This window comes from Amblyomma maculatum, chromosome 1, assembly GCF_055883805.1.
Source record: "Amblyomma maculatum isolate TAMU_Amacu chromosome 1, ASM5588380v1, whole genome shotgun sequence".
In the NCBI taxonomy this organism is placed as follows: domain Eukaryota; kingdom Metazoa; phylum Arthropoda; class Arachnida; order Ixodida; family Ixodidae; genus Amblyomma; species Amblyomma maculatum.
The window spans coordinates 400,727,412-400,746,017 of record NC_139344.1 but is presented as its reverse complement, the minus strand read 5'-3'; the positions used below and the strand labels follow the sequence as shown (position 1 = coordinate 400,746,017).

Below are 18,606 nucleotides of genomic sequence, written 5' to 3'. Positions count from 1 at the left end.
GCTCTCACCATGTGCGCATCTGATGATTTTTGGATGGGATGTTTTGTCAACCGCTTCGGCGTTAATTTCTTGTGGCGACCGTGTTATCCATATGACAGACAGCGATTTTTCAACTGAAGTTTCTGAACGACATCATCCCCTCGTTGCCGCCGCTGATACTGTTCTGCCTCCTCAGTGCGAAAAACTGCTTACCGTTGTTTCTGACCACATCGCTGATGGGGACGTACTCATCGCACCATCTTATCGTCATCTTGCACGCGGCATCGCCTTCCGGTCTAGTCTTGTGAGGTTCTGCAACTGCTCAGCGACAGTAGCGGCCACTAACACTTCACGTGAAGCCCTCGTGCTGCGAAAAGGAACTTTTCTCCCCTGCATGGTGGATGTTCAACCTTTGTCCTTGATGGTGCTCAACGCCCCTCAGCCTCAGCACCGTGTTTCGACAGACGTCTCTTTTTCTGTTCTCACAAAGACTATTAATCCTAACCTCACGCCGAACCAACGCCAAGAACTGCTGACATTGCTTCGACAACACCAAGCCATTTTTGATCCCACTTCCCCTCCACTGGGACGGACTACTGTTGCGCACCATCGCATCATTACTGAAGGTAACTCTATCGTTCGCCGACGGCATTATCGGGTTTCCCTCTCATAACAAAAAGTAATTGAAGAAAATGTAAATGACATGCTCCATCGCAATATAAATCGTCCCTCGACAAGTCCATGGTCCTCCCCAGTAGTGTTAGTTAAAAAAAAGGACGGCTCGGTACGCTTTTGTGTTGATTACCGCGCACTCAACAAAATTATCCGCAAAGATGTATACCCAATGCCAAGAATTGATGACGCCCTTGACTCTCTCCAAGGCGCCGAATATTTCTCGACTTTGGACCTCCGCTCAGGTTATTGGCAAATACCTGTGCACGAGGACGATAAAGAAAAAACCGCTTTCGCAACTCCAGATGGCCTTTACGAATTTATTGTTATGCCTTTCGGACTTTGTAACGCACCAGCGACATTTGAAAGGATGATCGATACTGTGCTTCGTGGCCTAAAATGGAGAACCTATTTATGTTACTTGGATGACATTGTCATCTTTTCGTCATCTTTTAACGACCATCTCACGCGCCTGAATGAGGTCCTCACGTGTCTCGCTTCAGCGGGCCTTCAGCTCAACACCAAGAAGTGCCACTTTGCACAGAAGGAAATTAAAATATTGGGACATCTAGTCAGCCATGAAGGCGTTCGTCCAGACCTTGAAAAAATCATCACGGTCTTGAAATTTGCTCGTCCACAACGGACTACAGAATTGCGCAGTTTTCTCGGCCTGGCGTCTTATTTCCGGCATTTTATAAAGCACTTTGCAAGTATTGCTGCTCCCCTTCATCAACTACTTAAAGCACGCAGCCCTTTCGTGTGGACTGAACAGTGCGAAGCTGCTTTTAATAACCTGAAGCATGCCCTCACATCAGACCCTGTTCTTGGCCACTTCAGTGACAGCGCTCCAACCATCCTGCACACTGATGCCAGTGGTCTCGGTCTTGGCGCTGTACTTCTGCAGCGCGATGCAACTTCGCGTGAGAAAGTGATTGCCTTCGCCTGTCGGACTATGACTCCAGCTGAGAAAAACTACACTATTACCGAGCAGGAGTGCCTTGCCGTCGTCTGGGCTTTCCAAAAGTTTCGCCCTTACCTATACGGTCGGCACTTCACAGTTGTGACCGATCATCATGCTCTTTGCTGGTTGTCTTGGCTCAAAAATTTGACAGGCCGACTTGGCCGTTGGATTCTAAGCCTGCAAGAATACAATTTCGACGTCACTTATAAATCGGGTCGCCAACACCAAGACGCCGACGCTCTTTCTCGCTGTCCACTTTCGGAATCGGCTTGCTGTTTTTCTTCTCAATGCATTTCCACCTATGACCACAGCCGACCATCGCTTTCCCCGACGTATATCACAACAGTTTCATTTGACAACTCTGAGAACAAACACGCTCTCCGCTCACAGCAATTAGCCGATGCCTACTGCTGTCCCATCATCGACCGCCTTATTGACGCTTCGGACCCACCCAATGGTCGGCTTCGCCGACAACTTCGCAATTTCAAGCTCGAAGATGGCATCCTACTCCGCTTCGTGTATTGCCCTGATGGAACTCGCTGGATCCCAGTCGTGCCGCGTGTGCTTCGCCCACGTATACTGGAGGCTCTCCACGATGACGCTACTGCAGGTCACCTTGGTGTTGACAAAACCTACAACCGCGTGAAAAAACGATTCTTTTGGCCTGGCCTATCTTACAGCGTTGCCAGCTATTGACAGCTATTGACAGCTATCGACAAATGGTGTGTGGAATGCAGCATGAAACTTAATGTCAAGAAAACTTCTGATCATGGTTTTCTTCAAGCCTCTTTGACAGCTATTGACAAATGGTGTGTGGAATGCAGCATGAAACTTAATGTCAAGAAAACTGTACTCCTACGTGTAACAAGGAAAAAACATTTTAGCCCATTTACTTATTCCCTACAAGGCTAAAGAAGTAGCAAGCCATAAGTATTTAGGGCTGACACTTACCAATCAATTGGACTGGTCACCGCATATCTCACAAATTTGTTCTTCGGCATTCTCGACACTCTGCTTCCTAAAACGCAAACTTAATCGCGCCCCCTCTAATATCAAACTTTTGGCATACAACACATTCATCCGAACTAAGCTCGAGTACGCCTCTATCATTTGGGACCCTCACACAAAAAAGAACATAACTGCTCTTGAAATGATACAAAGTTAGCAGTCAGGTTTATTTTCCACAAGTACTGCAGATCTGATTCTCCCACACAGCTGATGGTAGAAAATGACATCCCGCTCCTTTCAGTCCGCCGCAAAATGAACAGAATTTTGTTTCTTCGTAAGATTCTGTCAAAGGAAGTTAATATTCCATTACCTAACTTTGTCCAACCTTCTACTGCCAGACGAACACGACACACTAGGGAACATATGCTGCAACCTGTCTTTGCCCGAACAAATTCATTTAAGTACAGTTTTTTTCCACGGACCATCTCTGATTGGAATTTGCTTCCAGAATTTCTTTTCCAAAGCAGTAATTTTAACAAGGCACTGGAATGTCATTTGTTTGGTTAGGCTGCTCAACTTTTCAGTACTTTATATCTTTTTCCTTTGTTCATGCCGAATTGTTCTGTGTGTTATTGCCTATTTTTATTTGTTAGACTGTCAAATTTTTTAATAATTACTATTACTATTATGATTCCTTTTTTCTCGCCGAATTATAGTGTGTATTGTATTTTTGTTTTTTCTGTGTGTGATTGTTACCTGGTATGCCCCTCCTGCATGGGCCATAAGGCCTGCAGTATTATGAAATAAATAAATAAATAAATACGTCGCATCTTGCCCTCTATGCCAACGTCGCAAACGGCCGACTTCTTCACCCGCTGGCCTTCTACAACCTGTTCCCTGTCCCGCCACGCCATTCGACGTAGTCGGCATCTATTTATATTTTCCCCTACCTCTCTCCGATGTAGGTAACCATTGGATTATAACAGCTGTCGACCACCTTACACGCTACGCTGAGACAGCACCTGTACCGACCGGTTCCGCTCAAGAAGTAGCAAATTTCTTTTTGCGATCAATTGTATTGCGTCATGGCGCTCCTCAGGTGCTCCTAAGTGACCGCGGGACGGCCTTCTTATCGACAGTCGTTGCCGAAGTTCTTTACGCGTCATCCACCCTTCATACGACAAGCTCGAGCTACCATCCCCAGACTAACAGGCTGACTGAGCGATTTCACCGCACTTTATCGGATATGATCTCCATGTACATCACACCGGATCATCGAAATTGGGACAATATTCTACCATTCGTCACTTTCGCCTATAACACAGCAGTACAGCGGACTACAGGTTATTCTCCATTTTTCCTCGTTTATGGCCGTCCTCCCAATACAATTCTCGACGCTTCCTTCTTCTCTACGCCCGACTACTCCACATCGGTACCTACCCAGTTCTTATCTCGTGTGGCCAGATGCCGTCATCTTGCCCGCCTCAACACAGCAGCGTGCCAGTAAGACCGCAAGAGTCGCTACGATTCTACGCATCGCGTGGTCTCTTATCTTCCCGGTGACAAAGTACTGCTTTATACTCCACTGCGCACCCCTGGCCTTAGTGACAAATTCCACCACCGCTACCTTGGCCCCTACAAGATCATCAGCCAAACTTCTTCAGTTAACTACAAAGTCACGCCTGTTGATCCCCCAGCCGATCCACGCCACCGTGGAACTGAAACTGTTCATGCTTCTCGCTTGAAACCGTTTGTGCGCCGCGGTACATCGGTTAGTTAGGAGCGGCCAGGCTGGCCGCTTCCGACCCCCCGGGCAGATTGTGTGAGCCTTCTGTGGACCTTCTTTCATTTGTACATGCCATCATCATCTTCTTTCATTTGTACATACCATCATCATCGTCCCGTGGCGCCGGGTCTGGCGCGCGCCTGGGTTCGTGATCGGATTAAAACGCTAGACAAGGCTTTGCTGTCCTTGCCGCCACTACCTCGCCGTCTTGACCTAGCCTTCTTCCACAATATATAGAAACTGACATGATATATTGCAGTTTGTTAACCGATATCACACCATGCATAACCCCCACTTTCCTTGCAGACTGTAAAGTGTAGCAGAGCAGGCACTTATGTATTAACCCATACTCCTGCAAACTATGTGTTACTCAATAAATACATTCCAAGAAATGGCAAACCATTAATCACCCAAATGCGAAGCAATAGTAGATATTAAAATCTTCTATTGCTATGCAGCGCCCTATGATTACAGCTAGCCACATTCAGGTACCCGCACAAAAACGGTACTATGGACTAAGTAGAGACATATGTTGTCATTTCTGCTCAAATATGATGTATTTACCAGTAACTGCATTAGCTCTGACTGGTTGGAGTGTCTCCTTCAAGGGCCTCTTCTTCTTTGAGCTGCCTTTACTCACAACTCTTCAGTCGAGAAGACACTATTTAGTAGGTCCAGGAAAAACTTGCTGGTGCTGTTAGGCAGTGCACAAGAAGGCGGCTCATGACAAATTCCTCCACCATGATGCCGCCTCCAATGTTGACCTATGATAATATTATCAAAAGAAGCAAAACCCAAACATGCCACACATACTCGAAATACTTTCAACATTTTAAGTGATAGTGCAAGTGCACTGGATACTTGCAATTTACTAAGTACATTTTATGGATTTGCACAACATTACTTGCAATAAAGTTTTGAAGGACTGCAGTAACAAAATGTACATCGAATGTCAACTTTTAGCCAGCTCTAAACAAAAGGAGCTAGCTTACAACAAGTGGATTAATATTTTGAAAATACACCAAACGAAGCAGAACAGGCTAGTAAGGCTTTTAAAACTCTCCCCAAAACATCCTTGGTTAAAAACAAGGGCAAAATTTTCAGATTACAATGACATATAGATAAAAATATGCCGAAATAAATTTGCGAACTCAGCAGCACCTGATGTGCTGCCCCATTTAACTGCCTTTTCCTGGAGTTGCACTGAGGTTATGCACAAAATAAAATATGAAAGCTAGGGATATGCTACAGCAGTAATGCCAGCAATAAGTAGAACAAGCTTTTGTGCTTAGTCATGCTGTTCTAGGTCACTAAATACGCTTTTGCATGCACATCAGAAAATGATACCGGTCCGATGCCAGTAGCAAAGTGCTGTTTTCTAACTTTTATCAATTGTTTCGCAGAGTTACTTGGTTCCAAAAAGAAAGGCACTGAAGTGAAAAATCATTAGGTGCCATTAAAATGTAGCATACAGGCTTTCACACCTTTTCAAAGGCAGTTGCTTGCTGTGTTCATTATACTGAGCAGTCATTCTCCGCAAGCTTGCTGAATACAGAGTGACAACAAAACGACAGCACGACAACCGGGTAATCAAACATTGCCTATGGTTTAGCTCTGGCTGAACCTGCATGGGAACGAGAGCTTTCTTTGCCTGCTACAGTTGTCCCCTATCACGTCCTATCAGTGTAGGGATTTATATTATTGAGGGCAGTTAAGCTCAGCATTTAAAGGTATAACGTGAGAGCGTAAGCTACCAGTACACATATGAAGTACTACTTTAATCAAGCCATATAGATGTGTCTGTGTGTCCTAAGGGTAACGTGAATTTAAATTTCATTGCTTCTAATGTCACCCTCCCACATAAAATGGTGACCGCACTTCCTCTTATAGGCACAGCTCCAAGTAGTCCATATGTATTACCACCCGCAAAAAAATTATGGAAAGCGTGTCCTGTAAAAAAATTACCTTGTTATCTAGTCATGTGGTATTGTTATCAGCTGGTACTTTTACACATTCCAGGCAACAAGATTACATAAAAGTATAAAATTTGTTTCCACACGTACACGTTCCGTCAAGCTTTTGGGAAGGGTCCGAAGTTCAGCATAGAGCCAAGGATCCCACGTCATGAGCTGCTATCCACTAACCGAAGGATCTCCAGTAAGGCTGAGCTGGAAGACAAGGAGAAGTGCCTCCAGGAAGGCGTCGACAGCCTCAACAGGACAGTTACCATCAGCAAAACAAGACTAGGAGCACCCACCGAAAGGTTCGTCAAGTTTTTCACCGACAATCAGCTCCGATCGACTCACTCAAGCTGATAAGCAAGGGGGATTCATTATTATGCCTTCTGGTATGTTTAACATGAGGGCTGTTAATGCTCTTCACAATAATTTACAGAACACTAAAGTTAAAATTAGCAAGCTAAAGACTACTAAATTTTTTTTGTTTGAGCAGATTGGCTTGGAAAAGATAGCCAGTAGAATCCGAGAATGTAAAAGTGACAGTTTATTTGTGTTTTTTACTGCCAAACCACATAAAGAAAGTATGCCGTTAAGGTGTATTGCTAGGGAGATAGGCTCATGGCAGAGTTTTGCTAGCGCTTACTTGCTACGGCGCCTCCGTAATTGAGAGGTTGGTGACCGTTTTTATTAAAAGTACTCGCTTGATATTATGGAATTTTTTACATGGCAACGAGTCTGTATGTTATACTTTTTCAGTTCAGGTTTTTGACCTGTTCTATTTCATTCCACAGAATAACTTATCCTCTGTTTCGTCCCTCATTGAACATAATGATAGCCTTTCTTTTCAGAATTCAGTTGGTGTTTACGTGGGCATTTTTTATGGTGCTGTTAGAGTCCTACCTGTCGTGTACCGTTGTATAATATCAAGACCAGATGTTTGTTAAAAAACGGGGAATTTGTATTGCATTCTGTGTAGCCCCTGTAGTTTGTTATATGTTTTTACCTGAATTGAGCACCTCCTTTGTGATTGCCCTGTATTTGCAACTGAACGACATACGCTGCGTACAGCATTGGATCGTCTGGACGCTCACCCTCAACGGAAGTGAAGATCTTGGGACCCTGGCCACAAAAGTCATCTGCGCTCAAAGCCTACAAGGCACTTCTTCGCTTTTTAAGAAAGACTAGCCTGATTGACAGACTGTGACTCTCTCACTTCCTCTCCTCGCTCATCCTTCTGCTTTAATCCGTCATTCCCCTTCCCCAGTGCAGTTCAGCTAACTGGAATACATTCTTTCTGGGTAACATCTCTGCCTTCCGCGCTCTTTTTCTCCTCCTCTTCCTTCTTTACCTGAATTTGACAGGTCCTAGATGGAAGCCTTTAACAATGCTAAACTGCTGGAAACATTTAGATATGTTAAGAAAACAGGGAACTTCGCTCTATCCACAGATAGTGGAAGACGTTCTATCTAGTTTTAAAGTAATAGAAACTGTTTGGAATTTACTCATTAACTTGCTCAAGGCAATAGCTTAGAGTTTTTATACATGAACATAACTCTCACTGACGAAAGCGTTTGCTGGATATATTGTCCTCGCGCGCAGAAAGAGTTATTATCGTATGGGTCTGCACATTCAAAAACTGTTAAGCACGCAATCGCTCCAATGTGCCTTGACGCTTAACTCAAAACGCCATGTTGCCATAAAGGGCATGAAAGCTTTCAGGCACAGGTTCAGAAGATGGAACGGACTATAGGTATCTAAATTGAATAATAACTGAATAACAATAATAATGAAGAAGTTGAGAGAAGATCGGTTTAAGGATATTACACAGGATGAGGCTATAAAACAAAAAAGTTGGTCAATCCTAATTCCTTATACTCATATTGCGCATAATTTGAAGCACGTTGCAGCAAAGCATAAAATGCTTGTAGTGTTTTCCTCCCCGAAAAAATTAGCTGCCTTGCGTTGTAAAACTGTTCCCAATAAATTCAAGAAGAAGCAGTGTGAAAAAAAGTATGCAGCCCCGCTCTTACAGTGTGCTGTCGGCATCGGATATCAGAATACCTTTGACATAAGGATCGGTATTATTGATTGCCTATCTGAGAACAAACGCGATTGGAAGAATGGTACTGGATACCATTAGGCATGACTGTAATGCCTGTGTGGGAAAATATGGAAAATTGTGCAAAGCAAGCCTGAAGACGAAAAAATCTTAAGCAAGAGTAGAAATAAGATAGCCCGGCAACTGCTGGAGGCATTCTATGTCAATGAAAAAAGTAGTGATTGTATAAGCACACCATCCATTGCAATGTTAGTAATGAAAGGGCGTTTTTAGATAGACACGTGCGTGCCTAGATTTTCCGTGCAGCTTTGATTAAGTACCCCTAGCGTGTATGATTGATTTCTATCTGCTTTTCTATGCCTTATATTCACTTCCTTCTGGGGTGAACAAACAGTCTCAAGTTGCGCCTATCGTGTTTGCCTCTTTGTGAGTGTCGCCCTTTTTGGCGCTACATCGATTTCAAATTACCATCCACCAACTAGCCCCTCAGCAAGCATTATTGAATTATCAAAATATATCTACCAAATCAATATCATTACCATAGTCCAATTCCTTAAACATCTGCTACTGGAGTATTCTGTAAGGAATAGAGGCGATCATAAATGGTAAATACACAACACGTAATGTCGCAAGGAAATTTTAACGCGGTAGTTTTCTTCTAGAGGCCGTAACGATAAGAACGAGCTGCTTTCTTGTGTTGTTGAATGCCCATCGGAGGCTAATTACTTAGAATTGTTGTGGATCCTGCGATATGCGTGAATGCTCACTTGCTGCTTGCAGCCTTTATTCCGCTTTTGCATTGGTAGGCAGCAAACATTTCTTGGATATGATTGTACAGTCTATGCTGCTGTTATGGTTTTCTACTTCTTGTGTCATTTGCACGCTCTGTTCATATATATTTTGCATAACGGGTCAGCCCATGGTGTACGCTCGATTTAAGTAAGTGTGTGTCCCACACCTATAACAGTGCTTGTTGGCCCTTGAACAAAATGCACACCAATAAAAAATGTGACGATCAAAAGCAGGAAAATCATTTCATTATTTGATTTAATGTTGAGGATAAATAAAATGTCAAGTATACTTCCATGCAACCAGTGTCTCCTAACCAGCCACGTCTTCATATGTACAGCTTGTTAGTAGCGCCTGAACCTGAGTCATGTCTCGCTTTTCAATTCTAGGAAAGTCAGTACCAAGAATCTTCTCGATTGACTCTGTCATCAACAAAAGATTAGTCGTCATTAGAACGTTATATTTTAAACCGTGATGTTCCTAAAAATTTAAATACAATGAAGACCATTTTAGTTTGCCACTGGCGACTTTCTAATTGTGGTTTTCATATAAGCGCTACTCATTCAAATTGGCAAAGATGTCTACTTTGACCTAAGAATTACTGTCATATGCATTCGGTCATAAATATGCCAGAACTAAGCTTACATGTTCTCTGCTGAAAAGGAATTTATATCAGCTACGTTTCAGTTTCTTAAATAAGTTTTGAAGACAGAACATGGAAGCTTGGTTCTGACATTTAATGAGCTAAATATTTGAGAACCATTAAGTTTAGTGAAAGCAACCATTTTTGCCAAATCGAATGGAAAGCTTTTATCTAAAAAACACAATGAGAAAGCTGTCAGATGCCAACTGAAGTATAATTCCTTGCAATGAAAAGTATAAGAACATCACGCTTTAAAAATATAACATTGCAATGACGACTAATGTAGTGTTGATGACGCAGTAAACAGAGGAGATTCTTGTTATAGAGTTGCGTAGAATTGAATAAGGACGTATATAGGACGCAGATTCTGGCGCTACTAACAAGCTGTGCATATGGCGACCTACCTGGTTGCTCTATATTTCAGTAGTTTTGTCTCAGTACACATTCCATATAATTTCCGCGGGGCTTGAAATATAATAATCAAATAAAAATTTCGGCATGTGAGGGTGTCACGTTTACTTATTGATTTGCATTTCGTGCATGTGCAAGATAATTGTGAATAAAAAGAGAATAAAAAGAAAACAAGGAGGAAGAAGATGATAACAGGACCATCGACTTTGCGGTTACACGTGAAAAAGGTGGCGTACCATTGCAAAAAGGGAATATATGCTGTAAGCATCAATCGAGTATTCACATAAATCACAGGTGCCACTACAATGCTTTGAAATTCACCTCAGGGGAACATAAAAAAAAAATAAGGAGCTCGTTCTTTGCTTTATGTCCTGTAGAAAAATGAGCAGGTGAAATTTTCTTAACGACATTGCGTGTCACGCATTTAATATTCACGGTCGCACCTCTTCCATATAAAATACTGCAGGAACAGATGTTTTAATGGTTTGGCCAATTTTACTAATATATATGCGATAAGTATATTGTAATTTGGGTTTTAATCAGTCTCCTCATCAGAGTTCTTTTGCAGGTCCTGTGACATCTCTAACGCCAGAGCAGCTCTAAAGTACAGCTTAGCCGCCATGGAAAGCACTTCCACGAAAATCAGTTCCTTGGCGCACAGGCTTGCGGAAATGTCGAGAACATTGCTACTAAGCATAAAAGCAGGCGCATGCTTCAATTTAATATAGAAACGTTCTTCTCACCTCTATCACTGCCATACGTCGGAGTTATTGCTAGTTTATACCAGATATCTTATTTCCTTGGTCTATGACACCAGTTTCGTAATATATATATTTCGTTGCATTTAACTCCTGCCGATATTTTATGTCAGTTCAGTTCAGTCGTTCAGTCGTGTCCGACTCTTCGTGACCCTATGGACCATGTGACGCCACGCTTTGCGGTCTCTCACTATCTTCCTAACATCACATAACTTCATCTGCAGTGCCACGAGGATGCCATCTAACCATCGCGTTCGCTGCCTACCCCTTCTCCGGCGACCCTCAACCTTCCCCATATTTTTTGTACTGATATACTAAAAGTACTTTGAGCTCAAAAATATTTCACAAAATAACTATACCCTTCACCGTGCTTGTTGGAGCTGCAATTTGTGTAAATAATGTAGGATCTGGTGTGCTCCTAAATTATAAGTATGCACTATGTTCACTGAAGTGCCGGCTTCCGTTTGCACGAATTGATGTCGTCAAAAACAACCCTGATGGCGGGGTGCAAAGCAAAAAATGGAAGCAATGGGATGCGTTCGACTCGAAGTACTTTGCTCCATAGAATAAACGCTTTGAATACTGGAAACCTTAAACAGGACAATTAGTGCCGCTTGATTTATGATTTCACGTCAGCAATCAACCGAGGCGATAAGAGGCAATTAGGGACTGCGCAGAGGTGTTTATAAAGATTTTGCTTACTTGTTTTCGAGCGTGCGGCTCGGCAATTGGGACTATATTGAAAAATCCTGTATAAATTTCATATCGGATTCGGTATACCAGTTTGCGAACGTAGCCGCTTCCGGAATTTCCTGTGCTGTAGGTTTTCATTGCATCTGGAAAAAAATAGCGACTCCAGAATAGAACGCACATGCAGAAATATAACACGACTATATTGGAACAATAGAACAAAAATAAAAAAAGAAAACTCCAAGTACAGGCCGAGATTAGAACTGTGTTTCTAGTGCACCACAGGCAATCTTTTTAGCCAATATTCCACAACTATTCCCCCCCCCCCCCCCCATCAAGGGTCAGGGCAGTTATATTTCTCGTTATCTAGTGAACATTGCAATTTGACTGTATTTTTCAGGGGTCTCGAAGTTGTGTTCATAATTCTCCGAACGCCCTGGAAGAGGTTAAATTATTTGCTTACTTTCATGAGGTGTCAACATTGTCCTACATCTTAGTAATGCATTTCTTTCTGATAGGAAGCTCCCAGAATATCCTGAAAATAATGGAAAAAAAGACGCAAGCAATATTTTATCACACAAAAAATACCAACGTCAGTACGCGGAAGAATTGTTCCTGGGAATTAAATGACTAAATTGATCTTATGACGTACGTTAAGTCTCTTGGGATCGTTTTTTCCGAACACATAACATAGAATAAGCGAGTTGAACGCGTTTGCAGCAAGCTAAATAGAATTGAAGGAATAATAACTAGACACAGTCATAGCTTACCAAATAGAGAAAAACGAATGGTATTCAGCGCCTTATGTTTATCAACCCTTAAATATTTCGATCTTGTTTGGGCTACCACCCCCCATATCAAGCAAACCTTCATAAACTAACGATGTTCGAAGAACGCGCCATTAAAGCCATTGCGAATATTTCGTTCCGGGATCATACTTCCTACCCATTCTCATCTTATAGCATATTTCCGATTGCATCAATCTATTCATTTCGCGTCATATGCAAGCACAAGGCTGCTGTTCACACCCGAAAGACCAATTTTCTTAAACCATTCAACCTACAAACTCGCAGTCATGTCCATAATACCATGAAAAATATTTCTTGAAAACAGCGTTTCTGCCGCGCAACACACGGAAATCAATATTCATTATTTCGCATCGCTGTCCTTCACAACGCCCTCGCGTCTGTTGGTATAGATACCGACACACAACCTGCACGCTCACGTTTTTATGAATTCTATACCCATGCATATCTTTCCCGGTAGTTTGTGAAGCAATGACTCTTTTTTCGTTCCTTATCTTTTGCTGTGCTGGACGCAGCCACCAGACCATTTCATTTTTATTCTTCTAGTGTATATTTAATTCCTATATATATACTTTTATGTGAGTGTGTGTTGTTTCGTGTATATATTGTTGCCCACGAAACGTGTCCCTTCTGTAAACGTTGACATCATACACTTTATTTATAGTGTTCACTTTTGCACAACCTCAATTTCAGTGCTTTTATATTTTTAAGGCTGCTGCACTTTACCTAAGGGGGCCCGGCTTTGCCAAGCTGCTGTCTTGGACCTTTTTTTCTTTTGCCATTTTATTCATTTTTAGAGAGAAATAAAATTTGATTTGATTTGGTCTCTTGGCGAAGATGAATTTGATTTACTGTGTTCCGAATAACGTCTATGAGAAGCATGGGTCTAAATAACGAAGGCAGTGGTGCCAGTCAGTTCATGCGAGAGCTCGACATCGAATGTTATGTTTTAAGGTTAGAGGAGAATTTTGGCGTCTATAGACTAGATTGTCATTGGAATGCTCCGCACAGGAGCTCATGACTTAAGTGGTGTCCTGCTTTTCGGGAATGCGAGAAGACCAGCGCTGCCAATGAAGCGGCAGTAAGAAGCCGGACCATGGGCACATGTTCAGGCGTCTGCTGCAGAGCTGATGTTGCTGCGACAGAAACGGACGAAGCTGCATCCGCCAGCTTAGAAACGGAGGTACTAGGCCTTGTCAGAGTGCTTAACTCAGCTGAAGTAATGAATGAAAGCCCTGCGCTGGAGGTCTCCTAACCTGATCGCTAGGGAAAGCATAAAAATTCCTCAGAAGGCAACGATCCACTTCTCGTGAGATAAAACATATTTACGTGGATGACGAGGGCCTTCAGAGGAGGGACATGAAGCCATTTCCGCAGGAACGCACATCCTTTCTTCATCATAAAATGTGCAAAAATTGTCAGTAGAAGTGTACCTCAATATACCTCTGTACTGCTAATCTACGTGCAATAAATATTTCAGTCCGTCTTAGCATACTGTCCTATGCCATGCAACTAACTTATGCCATAGTTTCTGTTGTAGTAGGCAGTAGCCAGTTGCAGTGGCTTGAAGTGGTACTTGGGGGCGCTGCTGTGCGCTCGCGAAAGCTAGCAGGAGCTTGGGTGCGGCTCGTGCTGCGCAGTTATGTTTACGCCGGGCTCGAATATAGAGTGTGTTAGCAGCTCTCGGGCTTAGTCGGCTACCGCTCACCATGGTGTCAGAGTAACAGGGCTCCCACAGTAAGTCAGCCCGGTGCCCCTTCCTGTCGCACGGCTACCCTTTTTACGTCGGGAAACGTCAAAGCAGCGTCTACGGCCTGGAATACGTGGCTGGCACATGGCGTCCTTCATCCTTCAGCCGCCCGAGGCCTTCTGCTTCACGACGCCTGTCGAGTGGCCGAAATGGAGGAAGCGCTTCGAGCGAGAAGCCTTCTGTTTTTAGAAACAGACGGCTTCTGGTCTCTGCGACAAGTCAGCGTCACACCAGGTAGACACGCTCCTTTACCTGATGGGTGACTAGGCCGGGGATGTTTTCGGAACATTGAAACTCCCCTAAGAAAACGCCAAGAACTTAGAGGTTGTCCTGAAGCAGTTCGACAATTACTTCATTCCGCGGCGAAACGTGATCTTTGAACGGGCACGCTTTAAAACGAGGGCCCAGCATGACGGCGAATCCCTGAAAGACAGCGCTTCACATGCTTTCCAACCATTACGCGTATGGCACCCTCCGAGAGGAACTGGTTCGAGACAGGCTGGTCGTTGCTATTCAAGATAACAAGTTGTCTGTAGACTACGACTTGACGCTTATCCTACTCTTCAGAAGGCGCTCGAGTCCATCAGGCCGGTCGAAAGCGTACGTCAACAGCAAGCGGAGCTTCATTCAGAAACGCTGACTGTCAACAAAGTGGCAACAGGCATGCAGCAAGTCAAGCCTCCTACAAACGCTGCTCATGTCAACGACGGTCGATCGCAGTCTGAACCAAGGCCGCATCTACGTACACCTAACGAGGTTCCGACAACGTGTCGTTGGTGTGGAAAGGACCGACACCCGCGTTCCTTATGCCCAACGCGGTAACAGGTGTGCAAGTGCTGCCACAAAAAGGGCCATACGCATCTGTCTGCATGTCACGTCGGGTTGACATCGTTGAAGCATCAGGACCCGACAGCGAACAGGCATTTCTTGGAACGGTCTCGTAATTCGATACATCAACATGGGAGACGACTGTCGTCGTACAAGGCCAACCTGTCAAATTGAAGATCGACAAAGGCGCCAACGAGTCTGTCCTCCCTCCTGCAACTTTCAGCATGATTCGACATCAGCCTCCGTTGTCGTGTGCTTCGCGTCAGCTTTACCGTCCTGATGGAAGACTTCTCGCAGCCAAAGGCGTAGCTCGTTTTCTACTCTCCTACAGTGGACGGTAAATTCTGCAAGACGTCTACGTCCTGGAAGCTGTCCACACTCCACTACTCAGCAAGCCCGCCATCAAAGACTTGCAGATGCTAACCTCCGTCAGCACCATCGCAAAGAAGGTGAGGCCAAGAGACGAATTTCCTTCTTTGTTTCAAGGACTCGGCAAGCTACAAAGACAGCATCGGATTTGCTTGTGCGAAGGAGCGAAACCATTTGCTTTGAGCTCCCCTCGCCGCATACCAATTCTACTGTACGAGAAAACAAGGCTTGAACTGCAGCCAATGAAACAAAATTACCGTCTTTCACCTGTGGATGAGCCGACTGAATGGTGTGCGCCTATGGTGATAGTTCAAAAACCAACCAGTGAAGTTAGAATCTGTGTGGATTTCACTAACTCAACCGTCATGTCCGGACAGAGTGGCATCTAATCCCGTCCGTCGAGCATACACTTGGGCGGCTTCATGGAGCAAAGGTGTTTTCAAAGCTCGAGGCCAATTCAGGGTTCTGGCAGATACCGCTCAGTAAAGACAGAAGTTTATTACCTTGAGCACGCCATTCGGGGTGGTTTTCTTTCAACAGGCTAACGTTTGGCATCACGTCCGCTCCCGAGCACTTCCAGAAACAAATGTCAAATATTTTGGAAGGCGTCAACAGAGTGATGTTCCATATTGCACGACATTCTTATCTGGGGCTCAGACGAAACAGAGCACGATGAGACACTTCGCATCGTTCTTCAACGACTAAAAGAGGCAGGTGTCACGTTAAACAAGAACAAGTGCCTGTTTCACCTCGACCAGCTCACATTCCTAGGTCACAAGGTTGACCAGCACGGAATCAGACCCGACGAGAAAAAGGTTGATGCCATATTAAAAATGAACAGTCCAACTCACGGAAGCGAGTTGCAAAGGGTGCTAGGAATGGCTACATATCTTACCCGCTTTGTTTCCAACCTTGTAGACTTGCTCCAGCCGCTTACTGCTTGCTGTCAAAAAAGCAGGACTTTGTTTGGAACCTTCATCAATAGCAAGCGTTCGGCAAATGGAAAGAGCTACTTTCACCTCACCGAGTGCTAGAGGTGGACGATCCTGCTAAGGCGTCAGTGGTCAGTGCAGATGCTTCTTTTGGACTGGGAGCAGGGATTCGACAGAAATAGACTAGTGGTAAGTTTTCAGTCATCGCCTATGACTCCCGACTTCTGTCTGACACTGCAAATTGATACGCTCAAATAGAGAAAGAGGATTATGCCTTGGTTTGGCTTGCGGAAAGTTCAAGGAATACGTGGTCGGCAAATAATTCATACTCGAAACAGACCACAGGCCGTTGGTACCCATCTTTATGCAAAAAAGCCTTGATGATCTTACACCGCGGCTGCAAAGACTTAAGATGCGAATGATCAGGTATCAGGCCGAAGTGACATATGTCCCCGGGAAAGACCTCCTTGCGGCCGGCAGGCTTTCTGGAGCACCTTTGCAGGAGACTGGCGACATAAGCTAGAGAGCGATGTTGAAGCTTTCGTTCGCTACATGAGGACAACTCTTTCCATCAAGCAGCACTGCCTTGAGTGGCTAAAAGAAGCCCAGAAACCAGATAGCCTGCTCATATATCTCCGAGAACACTGCACACAAAGACTGGCCTTCCCGACGAGATTTGCCCCTGGACGTGAGATCTTTCAAGCATCGTCAACAGCTCACCGTAGAAGACGATTTGCTACTCTATGCAACACGTATGGTGGTGCCACGAATGTGCAGGAAAGACATTTTGCGCCTTTTGCACCTAGGTCACATCGGCATCACGATCACACAGGTCCGCGCAAAGGACTCCGTTTGGTGGCCTACAGTGGCCAAAATTAAGACATCGAAACCACCGTAAGACATTGTCAAGAATGTGTAAGACGTCCAGCAACCGCAAAATGCCCCTTCAGAGCACTGAGTTTCCGTCAAGACGATGGCAAAGAGTTGCAATGAACCTTTTCTTGTTCAATAGCCACTGGTGGTTGATTTTGACTGATTACTACTCCAGATACCCGGTACTGACTCGTCTATAAAACTATCATCGAGTGCAGTGACCAATCACTGCAAATCAATTCTTGCCCGACATGTCATTCCAGAGGTGGTGGTCTCTGACAATGATCCGCAGTTCTCGTTTTCTAAGTTCACCAAGTTTGCTCAAGAATACGGATTCAAACACATCACACCGAGTCCACACTACCCTTTGAGCAACGGACTCGCCGAGACTGCAGTGAAAATCATTTAAACTTCAGTGAAGAACACTCAAGACCAGTACCTGACCCTCTTATCCTACAAGGCGACTCCATTGAAAAATGGCTACAGCCCCTCTGAACTGTTGATGTGGAGGCGGTTAAGGACAAAGCTTCCTCTTATTCCCGGAATGCTTGTTTCCCATTTGCCAGCTGTCACTAAACTCAATAATTTTGAAACCCAATACGGCGAACAGCTGCGAAAGAACAACGATAGACGACATGGCATACGACAACATCCCGACCTTCTAGAAGGGGATGAAGTATGGGTGACGGGCATAAAGCGAAAAGGAACTGTTGCGGCACCCTCGGACGAGCCTAGATCGCTTAAGGTGAACACTGGAGACGCTACTGTGTGGCGAAATCGGACCCATCTTGTCCCTTTTCTCAAGCCTGCGGAAGGGAAGCGAGAGAACCAAGACGTCTATGAGGCTTCTCTACGTGAAGACACACATGAAGGTGACGGCACGGACGTGGCGCACCTGGAGATTTCAGTTTCTCCAAGAGATTCACACACAGCTTGCTCTGAAGAGACTGCTTCTTTGTCAGGGGAGATGTCGCAGGCAGTAGCCACTTGCAGTGGCTAGTCTTGGATAGCCTTGGGGACGCTGCTGTGTGCTCGCGGAAGCTAACAGGAGCTTGGGCGCGGCTCGAGCTAAGCATTTGCTAAGTTTTGCTCTTTTGTTCTTATAAAGTGTGCATGGTAAATCCTTCATCGTTATCGTCGTTTCAGCCCCTCGCTACAGAATATATGCGCTATCTCAATGCTTAGCGCTCACCCCGCTCAATGCACAGTCTTTTGCTGTATGATCCCTGATTTCTGCATGGTTTTTTGAAGGAGCTGTACCGAGATGTTTATTAGCAGCTAGGATGTCACATCTCTCTTCTATGATCTTGAAGCATCATTGATAATTATTTTGGGTAAATGTTGATCAAATAATACATCGCCAGCAGAAATACTCTATTAGGTTCTCTGAATAA

The 18,606-nt window shown here is 44.3% G+C and overlaps 1 pseudogene; it reads left to right on the top strand.

The window, feature by feature from the left end:
- Positions 1-17,328: 17,328 nt before the first annotated feature.
- On the top strand, positions 17,329-18,212 carry LOC146208692 (uncharacterized; annotated as a pseudogene).
- The last annotated feature ends 394 nt before the right edge of the window (positions 18,213-18,606 follow it).